Genomic DNA, 26,427 nt, shown 5'->3' with positions numbered 1-26,427 from the left:
CACAATGGTGGGCGGAGGCTGCGATACCGTTTTCCACGGAAATATATGGGGAATTCCATGCGAACTCAACCAACGTCCTATTCTCACCATTTTTGATTTTTTTTTCAAAATTGGTTCTGCAATTTTCCCAACTCTGAAACGGTAGCCTGAATTGTTTCAGGTCTTTTGTTCGACTGGTTAATTAATTTAGTTGATTATTTATAAATGTTATTACAATTAACTTAATTAACGGTATGAAAATTCCCAAAAAATCCTGAAAACTTTCACATTTCACTTAGAACATTTCTAGACCGGTTTCATTATTAAGTTGACAAAAAAAATTTAGGCGCTAAAAAATGGACAAAAAACACTCCATATTAGAATCGACCAAAAAATCTTTTATGCGAAAAATAAAAGTTTTGAGAATTTTTCGGGAATTTTCAGATCGTTTAAATAATGTTGTAGTTGAGCAAAAAATTGAATGTGCTGCAAACAATTGTAAGAAGATTCGGTCCATCATGGGGCCGGTCTTGAAATGTTTGGAATAGAAAATACAGTTTCTGAGAATTTTTTGAGAATTTTCCAAGAGGTCCTTTTTAAAATTACTCCAAATATTTATAGATGATTGAGCGGTGGAATGAAAAATCTGAAAAAACTCCGGGTATTGTTTCAGAGTTGGAACAACTGCAGAAAGAATTTTAAACAAAATCAGAAACGATGAGGGTCAGACGTTGGTCGGGTTCGCATGGAATTCTTCTTGTATAAAACAGTTACACGGCATGTATGTTCTATAGGTATGTATATTATTTTCCCGGTACAAAAGGGTCGTAGAACGGGATCCAGCTTTCAGATTTCTTTTCAATTGCATTCGACGTCGGGCTAGTCGGCTGCATGGCTCTTGTGTGCTTGCGAGGAATCGAAACATCCGTCGACGAGATATTTTCTCGTGAATTACATAAACGATACACTCCAAACACTGTCGTATATACAATGCGCGTGGATGCATTTATGCAGTCAGTTCTCTCACCGACGATCGACGCACAGCATCAATCGGAGTGTTCGCGGACCTGGCGTTGATAAAGGTAAAAATACACTGTGTGCTTCGTTCCTTTTCGCGTTGCCGTACCCGGCAGTATATTCGGGGGTCTAGTCGGGGAGAAAGAAGATCACGTTCCGTTCTCTTCGGTGAAAACTCTCCGCGCATTCGATGCATTTGGGAAATATTGCCGTCTCAGAGGATGAAGCACCGGATGATTGATACACCTTCGTCTTAAGAGGTCGTGCGGGATGATGAAATGTGGGTCTGGAGGAGGTGGAGGACGCCGTAGGGGTCATAGGGGCGATGCAGGGTCTCGGAGGTAGAGGACGTTGCTCTGTTTATAAATCATTTTCTAAATCCTGCAGGGCTTTATATAGGATTTTCGTAACCGATTGCGAGCTTACATTGTCAGCAAATTTTTACCCTTCATTTTTTTTTCTTCATTCTTTCTTTCTTCCTTTCTCTTTCATCCTATGTTTACATCACGGGTATGACGAAGCAGACTGAAATTCGTGTATGGATGTAATTTACAGCTGACATCTTATCGAAAATCGTCAATTAGACATCATGGTGCCCAGTGACATATCATCCGGAATAATTGCACGCGCGTGCTTGCATTCATCGCCCTCCTTTGTACCTACACATTACAAACTCATTGATCGTTGTGAAATTCTTTTCTTTTCTTTCGGTGACTGATTGGTCAAAGAAATCACGGGACCGCCTTATATCCTGAAACCGTCTAATATTGATTCGTCTGTAATTCATTGTGAAAAGTTTTCAGTTCTTTCTCCTTCTCGTCGACTCAGGGATTCGATATTATGACTAATTTTTACCCTCCCACCGATCCAGAGCTAACGCTTATACATATTGATTCTCGTATTTGAATTGATAATTGATAATTCCGACGGTTCTTCGAGCCTGGGTTCAGTCGAGAATTGAAAAAGTGGTTCACGTGCATTATATAATATATACCCTTATGCGCGGTGTAAACTATGACATATATGTGGAAATTGTGGCTCGTACATTTTTCCATACCAGTCGTAGTTCAGCAGATCGGCAAATAAAATGCACTCCTCATCGATCAATCATCCCGTATCTCGTTCTGAATATTTTCGTTGGCGGCACGTACGTGCGTTTTATATCCAATTAACTGAACTCGCCATTTCACACGTCAGAATTTACCACGATAATATTTTCCGGCTCTCGTCGCAACCCTCGCGCTAATTAGGTTGGGTTAGGTGTAGGTGCAAGACTCTATCCAGTTGCCGCCGGAGCCAAATCGTCGAGGCATAACATTGTTGTGGATATCCGTAGTTGACGCCGTTCTAGCCTGGTAGATTTACCAGTACCTCTGATCATCTGCGTGCGAAACTTGGTCGCCAAAGTAGATTTCCTATCCATTAAACTCTGATCGAATTGTCATGTATACCTGATTCTCGGTAAACCAAGCCAACGGTATTCTTGACGATTTACGCCTCTGGTTGCTACACTCTGTTTGCCTCTGACTGCAAATTCCTGCGCTGAAAGATTCCTGCGATCTGTTTGTTTTTGATTTAAGGCATAAATTAAGCTCTTTCACTGGAAATATAAAACGGATTAATGAAAGGCATGAAAATTTGATTGCACGTGAAAGCAGAGAGACGAGTTAAAGAGGATTCCCGAGTTTAATACGTTTTTTATCCTCACTCTCGTCCAGCTTATTGCGGCATTTACCTCTTTATTAAATTTTCAACAAAACCGAAGTTGAAGAGTATTTGATTCTCTTTCCAAGCCCATACCATCAGAGAAAAACCCAGGTTTTTGCTTCGTTCGAATTATAAATCAGCGTCGGTAGAAGCTGAATAAACATAATTTTTCCATAAATTATCATTGACTACCAAACGGGGATATTTAATCCGACGGACGGTGCAAAAACAAACAATAAAAAGAAAAAACACCTACAGAATAAAAATACGTCTGAGTTTTCGCCCCCGCCTAGTTAGTCCGACTGTAATTAACTTCACCCTCATCTACGCACGGCTCAACTTTGACAAAACTGAGCCAGTGTGGCGTAAGGATGCGACGCCCCTCGTTCATCGACGCTGTTAGGTAGAGACGCTTTCCTAATTAGCTCGCAATATTTCGCACGAAACTTATAATCGCGACAGCGCTTGCAAGCTTCTTGTCATAGATTATACGCAGATGTAAAATGGACGCGTCGTGCAAGTGTAGGAAAATTTGAACCGCCGTCGGCCGCGACGTCGCTCGGCACTCGATCACGCCCTTCCGCCACTTATACTCGAAACAATAGGTCACACGGTATAGGCAATAAAGCTCTTCAAACCCTATCGTTCTCGTTGGAACTGTACCATTCGCTCGCCCGATCGCTCGAGAGCTTCGCGCGGTGTTGTACGTGTATATTTGAAGCCTGCCGTGTACCGTGTGCGTGTGTGTGTGTGTGTGGCTTTACTTCTACCTTGTAAGGCAGGTACCTCCGAACGTGTATAGCTCTATATCACACCTCGACTATACGTGTACAGGAGGAATATTCTTACCGCGTTGTAACAAGGCGGTGGAGATGTTCTCGGTTGCGAGAATAAAGTCGGGGTCTTGCTTTTTATTTTGTGGAAAGGGTATACTGGACAAAGGAGTGCCGGGGAAAGTGTTGAAATGAAGGAGAGTTCCTTTCTTGGTTATCAACCTACCACCCTATATTCCTGCTTCAGAGAGTGTGAGATTCGTTTACCTCATTTCACGTCCCGGGGTAGAGACTTTCCTTAGCTCGATTACTTCCATCTGCTCTTTACTACACGATTCTAACGCACTTTGAAGTCGAGACACGTTTATGCTATCCATCTAGTCACTTTTCGTTGCCGCAAACTGTATCCGGGGGAACATGGCAAAGTGAGAGATACGGAATTGGGTTTATTCAATTCTGAATGGAGTTTTCGGGGCTGCTTTTGAACATGAAAATTTCAAGCGAACTGTTTGCAGGCGAGGACTTTAAATACTATAATAAAATTTCGACGGGGATCGATCAAAGAGGTGAAACTGTATGCTAAAAATCTGATTTCTATTCTGTTACAGATTTACCGAGTACCATCCATCCGAGCTACACTAGTCAACGAAGTGTGAGTATTAACCTTCGTCATCCCTCAAAATTAATCTCTGTATAACTAGGTTAACTACCCGGAATTAGATATAATTTGGCTAATCAACTTGAACGATGACGGATGATTACTCTCATCCATACTCTCTCGGCTGCTGCTTTTGTTAACGGCAGAGAATAATCAGCCGGGTCAATGGGTCAGGTGATATAACTTTGCGGGAGAGGAGTAGGACAGGTGTGGCCATCTGCACTAATAGCTCGTCTTCCGAGTGGTTAGCAATTACGACCACGCGTCCAAGATAGCTCGAATAACATGCGCGACCCCTTAAACGTTCCTTCACACTCCAGCCATCCTCACAGGGCCTTTGCGGGTGCGATGAAAATGTACGAGGTGAGTTTTATTTTCCGTAAAAGAAGCGCGGGACTCTGTTACTTTTCATCACAAGGCGATGCATCTATTCTTGAAATGCTGTGAAATTCAACATGCCTGCGAAACCTCCTCGACATAAATTAAACAATTTATCTTTCGAGTATACGCGCGGGCGACTAATTTACAATGTAAATCGCAATTGTTCAATCTTAATCACTTTGTTGATCAATTTTATCCCATCACTCTTACCCACCTCCACCCGTAATATCCTCTGGCTTACTCGGCTTCGTGCATTAACTCAAACGCACGTATATAGACGGAGAGCAATGAGCTCATTTCAGGATCCAGGCGGACGACGTCGCGGCGCAATTCGCTCGATTACACACAACCGCTTCACGGTCCTCCTCGCTGTTTCATCTGTATAAGGTGTATACATTCGCGAAGGCGACAATTACACGTCCAGGTATATACCCATACTGATGCCGCGTAGGTACGTACGTACCTACATAAATCAGCTCGTCGAGGGGTTCCTATGGAACACGCAGACGTTACTTCCGCGTTTCGATATCGCGGGGTTGCCGAAGCTCTAGGATTGACGGAGTAGCCAACGATGGTAGTCCAGATTTACACCTTGGACGGAGATTTTAGGAAATACACTTCGAGTGCCGGTGATTCTCTCCGTTTGTCCAATGTGACCTCTTCCCCTCGCGATACGGTTGAGGCAGAAACAAAATGGGGAACCGGATCAACGGACATGGCTTGTCTGCACAAGCAGCATCGCCGCGCCGGGGGCTTCGAAGCCATTACAACTAGCTGAGCGAACGCTTAACCAGAAGTATATATATTGAAGAAATAATGATTTAGGCAGACGAGGCAAGGGAAAAGGGTTGAAAATTTGCGGTACTAACCAATTCCGATAAATTGCCGAGGGGGCTGGGATGTTTTCGGCATCCGCTAACCTTCAGACCACGCGTACCTTCACCAACTTTCACTCTCACCCTGAGCATCGATAAACTGAAATTCCTCTGTCACTTGGTAATTGACTAGAAGATGTACTCTCCGAGGGAAATTGCCAGCCGCCAACTCAATGCTCTATGTATATACATATATATATATATATGTGTGTGTCTCTCTTTCTCTCTCTTTCTCTAAAAGATTCCCATCTATTCGTGTATAAACAGACCTTTGGATCCAGTCCATTCCTCAGTTATCGCCTGCACCCTTCGTCATTACCTTCGAAACCCTTACCTACCTACCTAATGAAAAATTTCATTCACCCGTTTCGAATTATAATTGTTTTACGTCGCGATCGTGCGAGGCGACAATGGTCGGGAATTCCAGGCTAATTACGACTGAAATGTGTGAACAGAAGCAACGTGGGACTCTCCGGTTCTCTTGGCGTATTATGTGCTGGCTTTGTGCGACGTATACCCAGCAGTATTGTGTATTGTGTATTGCCCATTATGCCAAATACACGTGCCTTGCGGCTCCTTTTGGCAAAGTGAAATTCAGTTTTGTGCCAGAATTCATTGTCCTTACCACCTACGGCCGGATTGCAGTTGCATGGTTTTGCGTTGTTTGCTTCGACTGTCATCGTCGGTCATTGTTAACGACGACTTTTGGTAAGTCATTATGTATCTAGGTAATTATGTACGCGTTGTCGTTTGTTAACCAACATTTTATCAACTACCTCTTTAGTCTTCACAAAGCTTCGGGTGACACGGTTTGGTTCTGGTGAAAGTCACGCGCAAATTTAAAGGAAGTTTTCTTTCCGGTCCTCTTTTCATTTTCAACGACGCCGTCACGTCAGTAGAACGTAATTAAATAAATAAAACACGATCCTGCCGAGTGCTGCATGAATAATGCCCCAGGTCGAGATAAAACAAATTAACTGAAAACCGTACAATTCTTCCATGAAAATAAAATCTGATCTTCTTTGCCTTACGGAGTTCGGAGAACATATGTTTCCGACGGGGATTCAAGAACATGAATGACTTATATAAAAAAAGTTTGAAAAATGGGTTTACTAAAAGAAGCTTAGCTGCCGCGACGCACGAAATTGGGTAATGAAACTAAATTCCTCGCCTAATTTCTACGCTTGCTCTTGATTCCATAATCGTGTTGTTATTCATGAGATTATGATGACCTCTAATTTTTCCTAGCCTTTGTAGTCGGTTTGGCTGGATTAGATTGGCCAAGACTTCAAAGTTTGAACATGTACACCGATTCGTATGCTGAAACTGCACTTTTAGGGCAGAAATTATACCACTAACAAGTTGACCTCTCGTTTGTCCGATTTTTCAACCTCGGCACACCTAATAACAGCCTGATAAAACGATTTTCAATATTGGTACAAACTTGTTACGGGGATTATAGTTAGGTACTCTGAAAATTGTGCGAATATACTAATGCGAGGTGCAAATAGGTAAATCCGATTGGGTGTTACGTTACCTCTTCAGCATGGGTACACATCCGCACGAGAACCAACGCCGATGAGTTATGGTTAATCTATTAGTGCACTGCATGGACCATGCGCGGCGGGTGGCTAAGTGGCCAGTCGTGTAATCCGACGAAAAAAACTTGTAGGATAAAATGTAAACACGGTAGTTAATCAGCTCAACATCCTGATCAAATACCCAATTTGATTTTGATGGCGATTGATTCTTTTGAGCAGCAATTTTGAAACGCTGAAGTTGTACTTGCGTAGTTTATACGTGTAGACGAGGAATTTCTCATTGTACTTGAAAGTCTGAAAGCGAAATTGACTTTCTGTATGATATACTCGACCAGGTTTCACGCCGTATAACCTGATTTTTCGGGGAGTGCGAAAATATGTATGTAGTAACGGGATCGGGGGAGTAAATGTCTCTAATAACCGGAACGAAGTATCCACTACACTAGCTTTTAGCACGTATATAACGCGTGATGCCTTCATCTTACAAGTACAAAGGAGCGAAGGGCGGCGAAAGCTCACTTTGTCCCGTCGCCTCCTCTTACATCTCCCTCTTCTTCGCCTTCGCTGGTGCTGATGGGAATTGGCAGGCTATGAGTTACGAGGCGAGGTTCTATTTCGGCCCTCAAAGCCTCCCGGCACTTGATCGCGTTGGTATCAGACCTACGTCACTCAGTCACTCACCGTGCAGATCCATTTCCGAGTCGGGTTCCACTCTCTCTCTCTCTCTCTTCTTTTCCTCTCCTCTTCTCTGTTCCTCACTCCATTTCTCTTCTTCTTTCCCCCCTCCTCCCCCCCCCCTTCTCTTTATCCTACACTCTAAAGCCTCCTTCTCACGGCCGGTGATCACGAACAGAAAACCGTTCACCGATCCTGCGGGTATATTACGTGTCTCTGTCCAGAAGTTCGATCACGGTAGAGTTTTAGATGAGGAGGATTCCATTTACGCATATCGCGGTACGTGTCATTTACAATGTACATACTTATGTCGGCAACTTGGTTTTACGTTACGCGAGGCGTTGTTGTCGCTAAAAGAGGGCCGACGCTATCTAGGATTAAGATCAGTAGAACAGAAAGGTGCAATTGTTTAGATGTCGGAAACGGTTACACGATTTCAAATCATGGTCAGATGAACGTTAATCCAAATTGGAAATAAACATTTCACACACTGTAATTATTATGTAGGGCAAGCGCAACGATAGTCCATTTAACAACTTTTCCTTTGTCGTAAAATTTTTCATACTACTGGAACAAGATGTTGCGTATTGAATATACGTTGACTGGTCAATGTTTAATCATACCGAGTAAGAACGGCAAGCATCGTGCTTGTGTGTGATAGATGCAGTATGCAAATCATTACATGTTGTGTGCCAATTAATTATTACAGATCACCTTGGTATATTAATTATTATCCAATAAGATTATTAATTCGCGCTCGTACGTACAACAAAGTTGAGTTTCATTTTGTCGTGGGTCGGTGTGTCAGATCCCATTTGCAGAACGAGTTTGTCGAGTGACAGAAATTTGGCACGACGGGAATACCCGTTTGGTTGAAGATACGTCACCACTGATCAATTTTCTTTCTGAAGCCAAAAAAAAAAAAGAAGAAGAAAAAAAACTTTGTTGATGCGTAGATAAACACGGTGACAAGAATGGCGCGGCGATAGAATACCACGGAGTGTACGACGAGGCAAAGGATGGAATTTCCATTCTCTATATTCGCTGGCTCTGGCAGAGTGCTTAAAGTTGCAGAAAAAGAAGAGAGGATGAAATTTGGATTTTATATAGTACGTATACGATTGTTCGAGAGAGGATTGGGACGCGTTGTGCTAAGGGTGGGCGAGGCGTAGGGCGACGATCCTCTTCACTTTGCTTGAGAGGCTTCACCCCATTGGTGTTCCATTGGACATCGTTAGGGCGCGTACATGTACGTATCTATGTACTACATACTTATGTTTATGAGTACACATGTATAGAGAGATTGAACGGGAAAAGCCCGATACTCTGAATACAAAAGAAATTCATCCCTATTTTCCTCAAACGGATGGTTACCCGTGGGAAACCGGGGATGAATAAAGTCGCGGTACAGTATAGCCAAAAGACTACAAAAGAGATGGGGAGAGTTTTTATTTCATTCCCGAGGTTTGCGGGGTGGGTAATACGTATGCCTAACCTAACCACCCGCACGGGGAGAGCGAGGTGAACTCCGAATCTATTGTGTCTCGCAGAATATGCTGATTGTGACTTCATCCTCAAGAGGGTAAGGCTCTTTCCGTCTGCCTCACTGCGACGCTTGACTCCGGTGGACGCACTACGCGAAGTGGGAGGTGGTCGAATACTTGGCAGGGATTGTGGAAAGTCAGTCGGAGGGGATGTTTTTACGACAAATTCTTCTTCAAGTGTTCGAACAAAGTGGAATTTTATCAGGTCTTACGCCAACCCAACGGTCGTTGTATAAACGTGACTTCATGGCTTATCTTTCTTTCGTTGCATTTATAGAAACCAACGCCTCTTTCACGTTTTCCCGAATGCCTATTTCCGCCCCTTTCTCTCGCTCGGTGAACCGCAAATATCTCTGATCAGTTCTTTTACTCTTCTCGGACGAGTCAGAAGCAGATACTTCGGCTTTCTTTCTCTCTTTGTCTCTTTCTCTTCTTTCGATCGCGAGGCTGCATGGCTGTTTTTCATCGATCCAATTTCTGCGTCACGCTGTTCACGCTGTGGCTTCCGTTTCACGGTTTAAAGTTTCACCGCTGCTACTGATTAATCCAGTGTCAGCCTTGAATTATCAAAGCTAAATGGAAATTGATCACGGCATAACGATGCTTCAGCATCAGTTGTACAATCAAATGGAATATTTAATCAACCATAACACGATCATGGGTTCTATGCAGCCGGTATTCATGCATCGTCGCGCGAACTCACCGGCATTGGATATCATTGGCGAGGATTCTTTAATGCCCGAATGTCGTTGGGACGATTTCACGCTCCTGCGACGCATCGAGTACGGCTCTATGATTTTCGACTCATCGCTAATTAAACCGGATCCTTGCAGTTTATAATCCCAGAATTTCAGTAAATTCGAGTGTTGTATTCCTCTCTGGGATCCCCGTTGGGAGCTTTTTGGTTCTGATCATACAAATTTGGGTATTAACGTTCCATCCGCTTCGGACTGCGTAGAGGAGTTTTTTCGTTTTACGACGTACTTGTTTCTGAACGATTCGATGACTTTTCTGTGATTTCAACCGCTCTGGCAAATAACTTGAACGAAATTTTTGGCACCGTTCGTATTTACTGCGGTTCGCGTCACCTGCATGCAAGGATTTCGAAAATGCGGTTACCTTCGACCCGACTCGTAAGGTTCACTGAGTTACGTTGAGCTTCACCATAAAGCGACCCTTGTGTATACCAGCGATATACCCACCCAGTGGTTCCTCGCTGCAAATAAACTAGGAAGATAGAACCCTTGGCTTCTCTAGGCACGACCTCTTCTTCCATTGCGGAATACAAATTTACGGTTTCTGAAAGACGAAAGTCGGCCATTGCTAAAAATAACACGTCCCTTTTTGTACTTGTTGTTTTTTGTTCTTGATCTTCTTCTTCTTCTACTTTTTCTTTTTTTTTTTTTTCTTCTTTTTCTTCTTTGTCGTTTTTTCTCTCTTTATCTCCGGGGATGCAGGGGATTTTCATCCGTTATTTTACATCGCGCATATACAATAAGTTTCTCTCTACCAGGATGAAAGTATATCATACACAATATGTACATACAATAGTATTATACAAAACTAGATACATCCTGAATCAATTTAACCGCATCCCGTTTATACTCGCTTAAGTTCTTACTCTTTTGAAAGTTCACCGAGCCAATGCAGCGGGCGGTGGCATTTCGCTATGCACAACTAAAACTTCCTCCTCCATGCACCTATACGTATAACCGAACTTTCGAAGATTTCTGGCATACCTACTCGCGCCAGTTCAGTTCACCCCGAGGTCTCACTACACGATTCGTACCTACACATATCCGCGGCATGGCGTGGCGTGTGTGTGTACGTCGCTCTCTCTCTCTCTCTCTCTCTCTCTCTCCCTCTCTCCTTCTTTCTCCGCAAGTACAGCACGACGTAAGTACGTTCCTACTGTGCCCGACGCCAAGGTTTACGCGCCGGGCAGGGGTGACGGGATGAATTAATGGGACCATTCACCGCCTCCTCGAGACCACCTTCAGCCCACCCACGTATGTGCGCGAGAATGTTCCTACATAGATCCGTACAGGTGTACTAATGTATACCTACTCTATCGTGTGTGCTAGAACGGTATATGCTATACCCTTTTCTACCTACGCAGCGCATGATATTGTTTTGTACGTCCTGTGTTGTACAGGGTGTCTCGTGTCCGTTCAAATATCAAGTGTCAAATTGGAATTTTCCCGTAGAGAGTAATTGTACGTTTCACTGTGAAACAGTTGTTTCCGAATTGTGTTACTGACATTTCGGTTCGGTGCTTTTTCGGCCGTCCTACGAATAACTCTCTTCAGCATTATTCAGCCCATACACATACACGCGTATAATATGTCTAACTTCGGTGAGTTATGCGGGCCACTTGACGGGGTCTGTAGAGTTTAATTGACAAAAAACCAAGTTGACACGCGCGACGTGTAAAAAAACTAGTCTAGCCATGCATTAAGATGGCGAGGAAGATTTTCGGAATTTTTACACAATTTTCATGCGATAAAACACGCTCCGTTGCGTCGGACACCCTGTGTATGAATGCACGAACTCGCACAGCAGGTACGTACGTGTCTACCTATACGTATATGCGTGCCTTGTACGTGCCTTGGTACGTCTCTGTTGCTGTTGATACGTATACGTTGAATGCTTTGTTGAGGGCACCAGCGTGGGGATAAATAGTTGCTCACCTATATTAAACCGCGACGAGAGAGGGGCGAAGGGTGTCGAGGGTGCGAGAGTAAGCAGGCTGACGGAAATAAATCGGACTTTTCAACCAAAGGATACCTCCTCCTTCGGGTTCCCACGTTACCAACTCTTCCTGGGACTGTACCTACACCGACTCCTTGCCGACTGACTACTTTTCGTGTCCCGGAAACGCGGTGGTGCAAGTTGGTACACCAGGCTGTTAAGTCCTGTTCATATTTCATCCCCTGAACCTACGTGTGTATGTAGGTGTATGTGTGTACTTGAAATTTCTACAAACGAGCGAGATGTTGTCCTGACGCGATATTGCATTTCAGCACACACGGTGATTGAAGTTGACGACAAATTGCCGGTAAAAATACTGACACTTTTTTATTACTTCGCTGCTGCGCCTGTCGTTCGACGTTTGTGAGGGTGCATGGTGAATACGTACGTGCTATGTATTGGGTGTACTAGTCAAGGTACTTTCAGCGACTACGTACGGTTTTATATTAAATTTGACCTTTTGTTGTTTCGAACACGACAGTGCTGACAAGTGTACAACTGCTTCTCTTACCTTGACGGTCAAATTGCGAAAGAATGATAAAAGCCACGTTTCGCTGTGGCACTTTTCAACTTCGGAGACAGGCGCGTCTCTTTAGATCGTCGCACGGCATCTCGCCTGTTTGAAACACCAATAAAATCCGCAGCTCTTTTGGCAAGTCGAAGAATACTTATACTTCGGGTGCCAGGAAACTATCTCCAATATTTTCAACTCCATTAAAATTGGAACGTTTTTTTTTTCTTCTCAAGTCGGTGCAGCTGGAAAGATGTAACGTTTCGGTAGAATACCTGTAAAATTTTCAATACAGAAGAAGTTCCTTTGAAGTGAGGTGTATTCAGGTTCTTTCTTACTTCGTACACTTGGAATGATGGGATGCATCGACATCTCACTCTATAGACTCGTGTACTACGGCCTACCAGTCCTCAGGCTTCAGAGAGCGCACTTTGGATGATGATGAACAGTTGCAAGGTTGCGAGGAGATCGGAACTTGAAAAGATGAAGCGAAACTTACCTCGTTTTACGTTTAATCAACAATTTTCTCAGAGTTAAATAGAATCGGGTGTATTTCCGGCGTAATTATTACCGATTTCCCGTGGAGGAAATCGGGCCACTATGCCCACAGTGCCGGGTAAAAGTTCGAGAAGGATAGAGTGAGAGAGAGAGAGAGAGAGGGAGAGAGAGAGAGAGGGAAAGGGACAGAGAATGAGGTGGGTTTCACGGACCGCAAGGGAGGAGGACGGGCGGAGGTGAATCTTTCTCGCCGCCAAAGCCTCGGAGGCGACTCGTTGTTAGTTTTAATAAGGGGAGCGTGATGTTATGGGGTGACGCCTTTTGGCTCCGAAAAGACACCCCGATCCGCGTAATCATCGTCGTCCCCATTTCAGCCTATTTTCCCGGTCCTTTCCCACCCGCCGAAGTTCCCTTGTCTTCAGTTTACTACATTAATAATTCGCGAAGGTCGGCGTCGAACCTGGTTGGCGTTAATCCTTCTCCTCGAACTAAACGTAACTCACCTCGTTGCAGCTCGACGGGAGAAGGCCGTGAACTTTGACTAATATATGCGGAATCAGGTTATCAAGCTGAATTTTACCCCCTTACCAAAAAGTTTGACGAGAAAACCGCTCGCCGGCTTATCCCGTCACCTCTTTCTCATAATTTTGTATTCTTCCTTTTCCCTTTGTTACCCTCCACCTTCTTAAACCCCGTCCGCCCGCCTTTTCTCCTCCGGGCACGCACATCGCTCCCAACACTCAACTTTTCGCCAACCTCACTCCACCACCACCGACTTTCCACGACGTTCCCGTGTCGGTAAAGGCGACGGAGATTACCCGGTGCTTACTAATAAGCTTCTGACCTTATCAGCTTCACCGCCAGTCCTTAATCACCCTGGCTCATATATTTTACGCTGACTGATAGCGAACGAAAGTATAACGGTGGATGAATCCTGGCCTGGTTCTGGTATAAGTTGAGATGGATTAACTCGGTTGGGCAAAGGGTAGGTGAGAAGAAAAGGGTTTCGTCCAGAATCAGGCAGGCTAGATGGATAATCGGATCAGTGGGCAAAATATACACTTGGGTAAGCATCTGCAACAGCCTCGTAATGGGCTTGAATTTTTGATTACATAAATCTGAAGAGGTGCGACAGTAACGAGTGACTTGAGACTTGACGTTATTCAAAATTTCGAATTAAAACTTGTTCGGTTTTATTTTTCGGTTTTTTTTTTTCGATCCAGTTCCGCTCTTTCCTCATTGTTTCCCGGTTCCTGTATACGATCGCTCGGGTTCGGACGAGATTTCCCCGTTGGCAGTTGATCGATTTCAATCTCGTTTAATGTACCTCTTGGGACTGCAATCGACCTCTCCGATTAATAGCTCTGTTTGTCGTGTCACTGAAATCGATGGTGTCACGGCTCTGCGGTTTCTAGACGCCGAACATATTCCTGAGAGCCAGCCTCGATTCTGATGGGATTCCGGGTCAGTTTCGTTTTTTTTTGTTTATATTTTCTTAAATTTTATATTCTTTAATAACAAAACTCGCCATTTTTTTGACGAAATTCCACGAAGATCATATTACATAGCATGAGAAAAGTTCTCGAAGCGTGAAGGATCAACCGCGAATGCTCGCTTCCGAGACTTGATTTTATATTCTGAATTATATGAGACATGGGGATTTCCACAAATTTTTTGCATTCCTCGTGCACACGTCGACATCTTGCGAGCACAGCCGGTTTCAGCGTAAGCTCATCTTCTCATGTTCACTCGAGCGTTAAATTGTTGGGAATTTCATTTCACATGTATTGCGTGTAATTGTGTTTAATTTACATGTTACCGTACAGTCTGAAGTGCCCGTAAACACGGTGCACCGCAAATTTCCACCTACCATCCGTACACGCGTACTTTCCACTCACACACACACACACACACCGTTGTCAGTGTTGTTCATAACCTCGACACAGGCGTAACATAGGTATAGTAAAACCCCGCAAGTTTATTTTCCGAAACTTTATACACGGGGTGTTACTTTGGCGAAAATTAATTCTCTATCTTTCACGCTCTTGGAGGTGGATGGTTTCATACGAATGTCGGTTCTTCGATTGTCTTTTATATTGTATCTACCGCAGCTGGCAGATGCGGTGTAAGGTACCTTATACCGTCGAGAAAACGCTACCACGATCATCTCGTTGGATATCTTTGTCTTTTTCCTTCCTTCCTTCCCTCCGAGAAATCAGCTGATAACTTTCACCAGATAGGAACACAGGAGTTCCTTCTTCCTTTCTTTTCCTTTTCTCCTCCTGCAGACCAAGTATCTTCGCTATCGATTCGATTTGCTCCTTTGACATCCCCTGCACGACCGAGCGTTTGTTCCTCTGCGACACTCGAACGATCACTGATCGCGCAGCAATATTGCAGGGCGATGCACGTCACGTCGCGTTGCGTTATGATCCTCGTGGAAATTCACGCCCTTCTGAAATCATGTTATTCATTACACGTGAGCTTAGCCTGCAGGGCGATGTGGGGACGGGCATAGTTGGCCAGAGGATTTCATACTCGGGGCGAGATAGCGAGAGATATTCTCCGAATGGTTATAGGGCGGAGAACACAAGTCAGTTACCGGCTCTCTATGGTGGCCTAGACTAGGTAGCTGCAGGGAACGATTGTAATTGTGGTCGGGAATATTGGCGCTCATCCAGCGGTGCAACCTAATTCAATTACACTGCTCGGTAATTTTCACTTTATCGCATTTCTATATTGTGCCGATGGTCGGTGCAATTTCTACTCGAATTAACATGCCTCGATGATCTTAAACGCGTTATTTCCTCTTTGATACTGCTGTAATTTCTAATTCCATTTTTATCTCTCGCTGATTAAGCTCTAATCTGAAAATTCGTCACGTTAAAATCACGCCGAGTTGCAAAAAAGCTGCTGGAATTATCGAGATCCATATTCCACGGAATAAGAAATTGGAGTGTTAATTTATGCTTGGCGAAATAGTGTTCTTTTTTTTTTATGCCTTCTCATATCAGGTACGCGAATCTTATACCCACGTACATATATCCAGAGAATGTCGGTGTCTCTGTTATCGGATCGAGACACGTACCCTATTTCACTGGGAATAATATAATTCACGAACAGAGGACGAGGCAAGTTGCAGTAAAAAGTGGGCGAGGGGTTTTCCCTGTCACGTTATTTGCTTGTTAAAAATTTCCAGAAGAAGCCAGAGCGCGAAAAGATTTATTACCCTGGGTCTGCTGATCCGTCTCGAGTTACGCGGGGTACGGTGAAAGAAATTGGAATTACTTTTGAAGAATATCTTAGCAAAGGCACGACGAGGACGAGGACGAGGACGAGGACGACGAGAGGATCCGTGGAATAAATGGGCAAGGCTTGTTCGTCTGGCGTGCCCTTCTGTTTGCCAACTAAATTTCGCTTTTCAACTAAGTTTCCTTCATTAAGGTAATTCTTTGCCTGTAGCGTTACGCGTTTACGCGTATTATACCTACCTTATACGCGACGAGTACCATGTTTGTCTCATCGCGGAATAAATATTCATACATTTCTACCCCCCCCTCATAACACAGGAACGCCATTTATTCCGAATGCTCAAGCTGTTCACAGACAGTGCGGAAACACGAGGATATGACAAGGAACGGCAGCAGAGTACCACACCTTGTTCGCAATTAGTTTTATAACCCACTTATCAATAGCGACATTATCTTGCGGTTGGAGCAGGAAACGATGTTAGCTTTCCTACGCCCGCGCTGTAGTTATGTTCTATGCGGGAACAGCCGGTCCATGCCGATGCTTGGCAGACGGGCTAAATGAATTATCAAACTTTCGAACACGGTGTGATTTTAATCAACTTTACCAGGTATGTTGTACTTGGGAAATTTCACGATCCATAATTTTTACTCGCTGCTTCTGCTGCTGCTCTTGCTGCTACAGCAGAGGGTGCGGTGCGTTGATCCTCGTTTTTTCAGAAGGTGTACTTCGTTTATCGCTACCTATCGTACAATTGACATAACATAATTACTCATAGAATGTGTTTCGTAACCTGAAACCACACTCGAATAATCATCGTACGTTATATCGCTCTCATGGAATTTTCAACTCGTGCACAACTTTAGTTAATCAGATTTCATAGGTTTCAGCTTTGTATATAAATTACTTCTGTGCATATAAATGCACTATAAATTCAGTGCCAGAGGTATGACTAATATATCATGCCTGTTCTCAAATTGTCATCGGTATAATATAAAGTTGTAAATTGCCAGTAACGAACTGGACAAATTACAAAGTTGACGCGAAGTTGTTGATAGTACTGTTTTTGGTTTTCGTTCGCAGCGAGAAAGAAATTTTTTTTAATTTAAAAAATATGTTCCTGCTCACACGGGAATTTTTCTAACTTTTCCGACCGAGAGACAATCGATCAAATAAAAGTTTCCACACTTTGCGGTGGTGTACGTTGTACCAGTTCTGATTATAGACGGGGCCGTTGATCCTCGTGGGAATTCATCCCTGACCAATAAGATACTTTCGAAATCCTCGGGAACTTTATTCCCCGGGATTTCCAACTTCTATTCAGTCAATGTCGACGGCCATCTTCTAATTGCAATCCTATAGTCAGATACAGCATCTTTAATCGTCACTGAAAAGGGGTAGCGCCACAGCCTTGGAGAAACGGCGCTGCCGATAAATCCTGACGGCATGGTACCGATAGGTGAATAAATGTACCGCATGTCCCATGAATCAGGCAGAGCACTGGGGTTTAACAATGCTATTGGGCTTTCAAATTGTTCCCCGTAGTGCGACCCGGTAGTCAACGACGGCTAGACGTCGATCGCAGAGAGGAAACTCCACCGAGCGATCGGGGTAAAACTGGCTCACACAGGTATATCGAATGGTTTCGGGGGTGAACTTGCAGCCTTCGTCCTTTCGATCTTCTCTCACAGAAATAATCTCCACCCTCGAAAGATTTCGCCTTCCGACCAGTCGTCCTTCAATTTTCATTGTTTGAAAGATTAGGCGTATTTACCACCGTTGCTTATCCCTTGTTTACCCGTTTCCTAAATTGCATTTGCAGCACCGTTAACCTTATTATCATTTACATATATACGGTCACGTTTGTCTTATCCCGTACCATTTATCCTTTACACCATTAATTTGACCTCGGAAAGTCTGATACGCAACGATCGGCTCTCTGCGGGTTTGCTGAAAGAGTGATTAATACTAACGAGGGGCTTGTTGTAAACGGCGCGGGGAACATAGGTATGTATAAGCCAATGCGAAACTTAATTATCACTTGTTGATTTTCCACGGTTCTACGCCTCCCTTTTCATCGGATGCCGGTCGTAATCCGATTACGGAACTGCGTACGGATTTTATTCTCCCCATCTTACAATTTATTAGCGAGTTGCCTTTTGTATTCACGTACATACCGTTAAAATCCATGTGTATAGTTTCGACGATCACCCGATTTTCCAGCAATCGCGGTACGTTTATGCAAATCGCTGGTAGGACGAAACCAACTTCTGTATAACGATGTATTATGATCTATAAAGGTTATAGGTGGAACGATAACCGTGACGGTAGGTAGTAGCAAGGGATGTTATACGACTAAAAACACTAACGAGTTGGACATAAACTGCTTGATTTCTTTTTCTTTCTCCCGCTCATTTATATACCCGGTACGACGGGCAAAAAGAATTATTAATATCCTGTTCGTGGTGTTGGGGTGAATTTTTTTCATGTTTTTTTCGTATTTTTTGTCATCTCTTTTCCATATTTATGTTCCTTCAAACTACGCGGTTCAACGTTATTACAAAGCGCCGCAGTGCAGTTTTTTTAGAATTAATTGCACGTTTAAGTCGTTTTGATTTTATGGTCGGTAAACATTTTCGAAATTAATCCGTATACACGTACAGCTCTCGAGTTTCGTTACGATTTAATAACGGAGCGGGGTGGGGTGATGGTGGGGGGGGGTTTAATGTATTTCGCAATTCCATTCGATTCGGTTTCATATTTTATTGAAATCATAAATATGATTCGAACCGGGATATCTGTTTGGTTCACGTTGGTCCCAATTCAACACGGCGCGCGTTTAAATTTCAAGTACATCGGACAACTTGTGAGTGAAAACCTTACCGAGCACGAAATCGTTCCGAAACTTCCTACTAGGGGCAATTAATTAGTTTCAACGTAGGCTGTCAAAGGGAAGAAGAAGTTGAATTTGTCAACATCGAGCAGCCGAAGGCGAATTTCGGGTCTCGCGTGCCCGCAAAACCCTGACGAGCCAATCCCTGGCCGAATATCACGGTACGAGCTCCCAAAAGTTTACGGATAATCAAAGTCCAGAGAGTCCCTTGAAACCGCGACATCGACCACCGGCAGTCCATCAATTCTATCGGATCAAGCGGCCCAGCTGCCGTCATCCTGTCACCCTTGAAAGTGGCAGAGCTTTGCTGCAAAGCGTATTCTTGCTCTCCTCCTGGCTGCGCATACCGGGACGACCGGCTTCGAGGAATCCCGAAAGCGCGTCACGCGCTTCGAATCAACTCACCCTGCGGATCCGTTACCGAAAACCAGGAGGTGTGCGCGTTGATAGACTTTACCTAAATGTGGAAGGTGTCATCATTCGCCCGTGAAGCGGCGTCCGGGACTCTCGTAAACTCCGGGGTAACCCGTCTCGTCGTCTGTAATCGTCGACGGTGAACCTTTTCCCCGTTTTTTTCTTCTCTTTCTTTCTTTCTTTCCCGTGTTTTTTTTTTCGTTTTTTTCGTTTTCTTCTTTCATCTCCTTCTTATTCTTCTCCTTATTCGCCTTACGGCTCACGGCTATGCCCATGAGATACCCCCGTGGACGGTAGACGGTGTTACCTCGACAATGACGGACTCGACCGGATTCGGGTGAGATAACACAACCCGGGCGAGACTGACAATGAGACACGTGCCAATATATACACAGAAATGAACTCCGCGTTGCTGCTATCCGACTGGATACAGCTCATCGTCGTGTATTACCGAATTCCGGGCGATTCTCATGTATCTTGAAAATTTGTACCTGTGAACAAGGTTCGAATAGTTTTGCGGATAGTTGATATTACACCTTTTCCATGAAATAAAACGCTGACGTTATTAAACCGCGTTAGGACGCGCTATGCGGATCGAGTTATACCGTGAAATTAATTACTTAAGGACACCACGCGGTGTCGAAAACGTGGCAATTAAACGACCCGAAATATGTAATTAACAACGATAAAGTATCCATCGAGTATTAATTTAGCAACGAATTCCGGTATAACTTCGCATTTATTATAACTATTACAGTATCGCAAGGTGTTCATGCATATACCTATATATTACGTATATATGCCCGGTAATACCGTGAAATTTCAAAAAAGCACGCCGCTTAGACTAGTTGGCAAATTTATGCCGCAGATAATTTCAGTGTTTTTTGTTTTAAAATTTTTTTACTCCAGTTCTTGCTTCACTTCCCTCTCGCTCCGTCTCTGGTTCATGTTTTCTCTGATGTAAGAGAGGCCAGAATTTACATTGGAATAACCTTATGTTTCGTACATGCTGCATCGTGTACGTGCCGAGGGTAGCAGGTGTGGTGCAAGTCCACTAACACACGTGGGCTTTTTTTTGGCACGCTACATACCGCTCGCTTCTTCGATTTTTAAAGAACATTCCTTACCAACTTTGCTTTGTTCGCCTCGTTTCTTCCCTAGGAATTTATTATACATATAAAGTATCGCGCGATGCCAGTTAATGATAAAAAATTTTTTTTACTAGGCTGCTGCTACTGCTGCTGCTGGTATTAGAACTCGCAAGTATGGATATATATGGTCGTGGGACGCGTGCTGTTGTACATATGTACATTTACATACGAATTATACGCGTACGTACACAGCTATCTTCAACAATTGGTTTGAGTTTATCGAGGGTCCATTCGTCCCGCGCCCGAGGCCACTGAATTTGTTTGGAAAAAACCGAGCGAAAGCGCAGGGGGTTGATAGCAGAGTCGAACGAAATTACGGTGATTCTGCTCAACAGATTTCTTCATAAAATTTGGCACGCCGAGGTTCAATTCCATTTCCTGAAATCCATCTTCGTTTCTTTTACTCTCGACTGACGGTGAAATTAAGTTCAATTTTAAGGGTGCCAGTGGCTTATCCTAAAGCTTCACAGATCGTGATTGTTCCGTCTCTGTACGTGGGCGTTATTGTTTTCGATGCGGATCACGCCGAGAGACCAAGTTTCGCAAACGAGTCGCTGCTGCTTGCAGTTGCAACCTCGGAGGTTACAACGAACTCTTGTAATTCTTCTATACCTGCAGAGTATTTCAGGTATAGGAATGCATGTAGACGGAGTAATGTAACGGAATTGTTTTTTTTTTGTCCTCTTTTGCCTCCCCGCTTTAAATTAGCCCGATTCCTCCCTTACGCTGCCGCCCTTCATCCACCCTTCTGCCCCATTGTCCAAACACCGCGGTTTCCCGGTTGGGGCGTGGCTGCAAGACGTAGGTACACACAGGGAAAGGGATGGCTTTGCGAATGACCCGGATCCCCAACGTATTCCTGAAATCTTCAAGCCCCGATTCGCTCGTCCAGATTTGAATTTTTAAAAACATTCGTATAGAGTACATGTTGTATGTTATTCACTCACCTTTTATCGTCGGTTAAACGAGGACGACTGATTGTCACGTGCGTCGATTCTTTTATATTCCTACATACAATTGCAGCGGAATGAAACTTGCATAGGGAATTAAAAATATTTTAATGATCTCTGGATATTTTTGGGGGATGAGGAATGTATACGTTTATTAATATTTATGGGTGGGTGATGTGTGGAAAAAAGATAAAACATATTGATTTTAAAAACATTTTTTTAACAGTTGATTTTCGGTTACTTTAGGCTAGATATCGACTTGTGAGAAAAAAAAATAGCGCCACGAACGTTTATTTTAACAACGCGATAACGTGTTGTTCGAGTTTCATGAAAGTTGAAAGTCTGTAAGATTGAAAAAATTCACCCGTCTGAGGTGGAAGCCTTCATTACGTGTACATGCCGTTCCTACGGTGACATAAAAAGTAGTTTAAAACTGCGTGGTGATAGGTCATATGGTTTTTATGTTTGTACAAAGTCTGCGAGATTGGAGCTGCGCGCTGCCTGGGAGAACAAGTAAAGTGGATTCAATGTTAATGCAGGAGAGCGCAGAAAGAAAGGAAAAGGATTGTAAAATTTACGCGATTGCAGTAGCATTTTTTATTTAACGGTCAGACGAGTATATAATTTAGATACACTATGTAATATGTATGCTAAATTTTATTCGATCGTCCATTTTACGAAGCACATTTTCAATTCGTTCCTCTCAATTGTCCCTGATACTGCAGGAAACCGCGCTCTCGATTCTCGAAGACGAAGAAGAAGTCACAGTCTGCAATGCTGATTGGTGGGTGGCAGTAGGCTTTGCTGAAAGCTTACCCAAGATCAATTTCTCCCTCACTTTGAGATTTAAAAAACGAAAATGGAATACCCGATATCGAATGCTTATTATTCATTCATTTATTCACTCGTTCTATACCCTCTTGCCGTTCGCTCTCATATCTTTTATAATGATATTTTACCGCCGTCACTATGCAGGACGTTCACAAAATTGCCAAAACCTAGAATCTGTCTTTAGTCCTTCGTACTACGAGGTTTTTTCTTCTTCTTTTTATTGTTCCACTCATTTTTATCTGCACGCAATATCGCTTTTTAAGGTCACATGCAAACGACGCGATTTAATATGCCTATCGTTTTTATTTCTCAGCTTTTTTAGAAAACAAGATTACCGAATCTACGTCCTTACTTCGGGTGGAAAGTCTCGCATACCTTAACGGAGTGTCAGGCATTACTGACACTCGCTTCTGCGCCAACAATAAGCAACTTTTTCTATTTTCTTCCTCCTCGCAGTTTGATTTCTGCCGTTTACTTGCTGTCCCGCATGATGGTTTTAAGCTCCGGCTCTCGCCCGTCACCTGTCAGCCTGTCACTTATATTTGCTGAGAGTCTTACGTGTTCCGCCGGTGGCGAGGGGTAAAGAAGGGGAAGAGAGTCAGAGAGGAAAGAGAGAGGTTGCATTTGCCAATTGATTCACTCCGGCAGGTTTTCCGCCCCCGCAATGGCAGAGAATTTGCTCGATGCATTTTTTTTCTCATTGCCCTCGGAGTGAAGAAATGCTAGAGGAAGCTCAGGTACGTGTGTAAATATATGTGTAGATTCTACGTCTAATTGGATATACTCCAACGAAAATGTTCCGCGCCTTTCTCGGAGCGGAAGGAAAGCTGTTAAATAACTTTCAAATGCAGAAATTTCCACCAGAGTTATTTCTGATTAAAATATAACTTGAAAATTGAACTTTCAGCTTAATAGTTACAAGCGGTTCAACCAGCCAATTTGGATACATATCTAATCATTCAGCAGTTCGTTTAAACCGTGCTAAAAATAATGCGACGAATATCAAGCTTGCTTGCGGAGTATATTTGACTCAATATTTTTCAATTATTTTCGTTAATTGTGATATTCATTCTCTGGCTCCTACAGGGAATTCGAAATTTAATTACGGTTCGAACTGCTATGTGCCGAAGTTTGATATTACTGTCAATAATGGGAATGAGGCAATATTTGCTCATGAAACGGTTTGTGGAATTTTGTCCGGCAACGGTGACAGTAATAACCCTAATTCGAACTGGCATTTATTAAAATAACTTTCTCTAATCAAAAATAACTTCTCCAAATGCTCCTACCGTTTCTAATTGATCCCGGTGACCCCAATTTGACGTATTATTCCTGAAAAAAGAAGGAAATAAATTTACGAAAATAAAATAAATAAATATCTGTCCGTCAGTTACAACGTACCATTCGCATCCCAGCCATTGATCAGAGGATCTTGAGATTATGCAGAATTGTTTTCTTTCGAAAAAATACGCCGATACAATAAGCAAAACATTTGATTCTGGTCACACAAAATTTTGTCACAGATCAAAGGAGCTATAAGCTACTCTTAGATTTTTTTGGCGACTTTTGCAATACCAAATAATTTTCTAGTATTTTTAGTAGCTTTTGTTCACTCCCGCTATCGGCAGCTCAATAATTCAAAAAATCCAATCAAAACATCGCTACAGGATTAGTTTTGATAAAGTATAACAAGAATTATTCGTTTTTCGGCTGTAATCGCTAGCCGTGTAATAGACTGCACTTCTTTATACTTTAGCCGCCGTATATAAAATTCCAATCGTTGTAGACGTACATATAGGGTAGGAAAAGTTGCGCAAAGGTTAGTGAAAACCTGCCGACAGGTACAATAAAATTGAATCGTTACACTGACGGACCCACATGATTTGAAATCCACACGCACGTAACAAATGTATCACGTTTCAATTAGTCGCGGCTCTCCCATTGATTGGAACACGAAATTTTCCACTACGATTTGTATCTACGCACGTCATCGCACGAATTGCTATACTTCAACCAGTGTGCGTAATTTCTACCGCATTTCTATAAAATTTGTTACTCGTTTTTTTGCCCAATGAAACCTGCGACCCGTATACAAATATATAGATGGTTTATTTACGATCAAATCGACTGCCGCACGACAGTTTATATTTGAATGGTACATTAAGACAGCTTTACGGCAAGTCAAAATGTCGTACAAAGTATAAAACGTGATACATACACGTACGATTCTGTATTTCCGAAGATTCCTCAGCGCAGATACAACCTACCAGGCTTCCGAGATAAGCCATTGAATTTCTATCTACTTGTCCAATTCGCCGCGATCGACGATACCGAACTACAGTAGTACACGGTAACCTTATACTACTAGTAGTAATAGTTGTGGTGGAAAGTATGTATACGCAACTCCGCGATTATCTACCAAATTATCTACGATCGCATAGACAGATAGGAGCCGATTCTCAGGGGTTGAATCCACTTTGATTTCTCTCTCTTCCCCCCCTCTTTTTCCCTCTCTCCCTCAAACTTCGTTCCGAATTCACGCACCGGCAGCACTTTAAACCCTTCGCTTCATCAACGCCATTCGCTCCGTCCGACGCGGCGTCGCTGCAGACCGCATGTGCATGCTTGAAAAGTATCGAACGCTGCGAATTAATAAGACAGCGATCTCCGTCCGAACAATGGTCGCGCCATTCATGCTCAACGAAAAAATTTTACCCCAAAGCTCGGAATCAGATCCCGAGGTGAATTCATCCCGCTCTTATCCTTACCTACGGGGGTGAGATATTTTTTTCCAGATTTCGTGCAGTTCCGCTCAGTGTCGAATCGAGGACGACGTGAGGAGGGGGAGGGGGTCGAATCGTTATTCGTCAAGCACTGGGGAGGCCGTGAGGGGAAGCATTCATCGATCCTTGAATGCGAGTCGTTTGAGGACAGTGCGGAATAGAGGCAAACCTCACGAGTCCGAGTCACGCGTCGTTCATCCCCACGTGTAGAAGGGAGTCTCGACCCGTAGTCGCCAGAGATAGATAACTCGGGAGCATGTTTCCAGCACCTTCTCCGCACACCCTCCACTCCGCCGTTGACATCGCGACTTCCTCGTCGTCGTGTTGCAACAGTGCAGTCTGTTTCAACTTATCTCGAAGACGCCATGCGGAATGGCGTCCGACCGGTTCTCTTTGCCGTGTAATGACGTACGCGTGTGCGGCTCATCCTGGATCGGTTACACCCCGTGCACATGTACACGGATCCATCGCACCGCATTGCCGTCCCTGCAATATGCATGTGCACCTATGCCAAGACTCGCGTTCTAGGCGCTGGGGTCTCGTGTGTGTTTATTCGTACTTGCATAGTTACTTACGTGGCTGCGTGTAAGGTTATTCGAACGCCATCTATAACTAACGTGAAAATGCACACCAGGGGTGTGTATCCTCCACTCGTGCACACATGCTCTCCTAGTATCGTCCTTCTGCCGTGCAGACTTGACATTTCTGTGCGAACGAGGCGACCGTAACGCAGCTGCTGCGAGTACGAGTATTATACGTACCTGCAGAGTTATAGTATAGTACCAGGCTAGCTTTTGCTCGTTCGAGAGACACATGAACCTTTGATCTCACCTCTTGTGTACGTTGACATTATATTTCTATACGAATGCTGAAGTATAGTTTGCACTTCATTCATATCCTCTCGCATTTTTGCTATTATTTGTTTGTATGCTTGTATGTTTTCGTTTGTTTTAATTGTTTTTGTAATTGAAATTCGTAATCCTTTGAAATCATTTCGTAATCTCCGAAATTATAGTATTAAAATAAAATTCCACGCCGGTGATAATCGTGGTAATCATTCAGGTTTATAGGAATCTCTTAGAAATTGTATGAAATTTTAGAAATCGTGAGGAAATCACGTAATCGAAGTAAAATTTATTTGTAAAGTAATCACAATCTCGCAATCACTCTGTAAAATGTAAATAATCGCGAAATACGCAATAACGGTATAAATTTTGCTCCAGTAAAATATCCCTTGATCGATTCC

At 43.4% G+C, this 26,427-nt stretch overlaps 1 protein-coding gene across 7 annotated transcripts in view; it reads left to right on the top strand.

The window, feature by feature from the left end:
• Positions 1 to 26,427, top strand: part of LOC124215080 (Ig-like and fibronectin type-III domain-containing protein 2) — a 172,130-nt gene that overhangs the window by 54,399 nt on the left and 91,304 nt on the right. For 6 of the 7 annotated variants that reach the window (XM_069137214.1, XM_046618021.2, XM_046618042.2 and 3 more), the window contains one exon: positions 4,085 to 4,128. The gene's annotated coding sequence lies outside the window, so the exon portion shown is untranslated. Of the gene's footprint in view, positions 1 to 652; positions 774 to 4,084; positions 4,129 to 26,427 lie in introns of all 7 variants that reach the window. The other variant, XM_069137209.1, reaches the window with a different exon arrangement.

The sequence above is a fragment of the Neodiprion pinetum genome, chromosome 1, assembly GCF_021155775.2.
Source record: "Neodiprion pinetum isolate iyNeoPine1 chromosome 1, iyNeoPine1.2, whole genome shotgun sequence".
Classification (NCBI taxonomy): Eukaryota; Metazoa; Arthropoda; class Insecta; order Hymenoptera; family Diprionidae; genus Neodiprion; species Neodiprion pinetum.
Note: the sequence above shows the minus strand (reverse complement) of the source record. Positions and strands in the feature narration are given on the sequence as shown.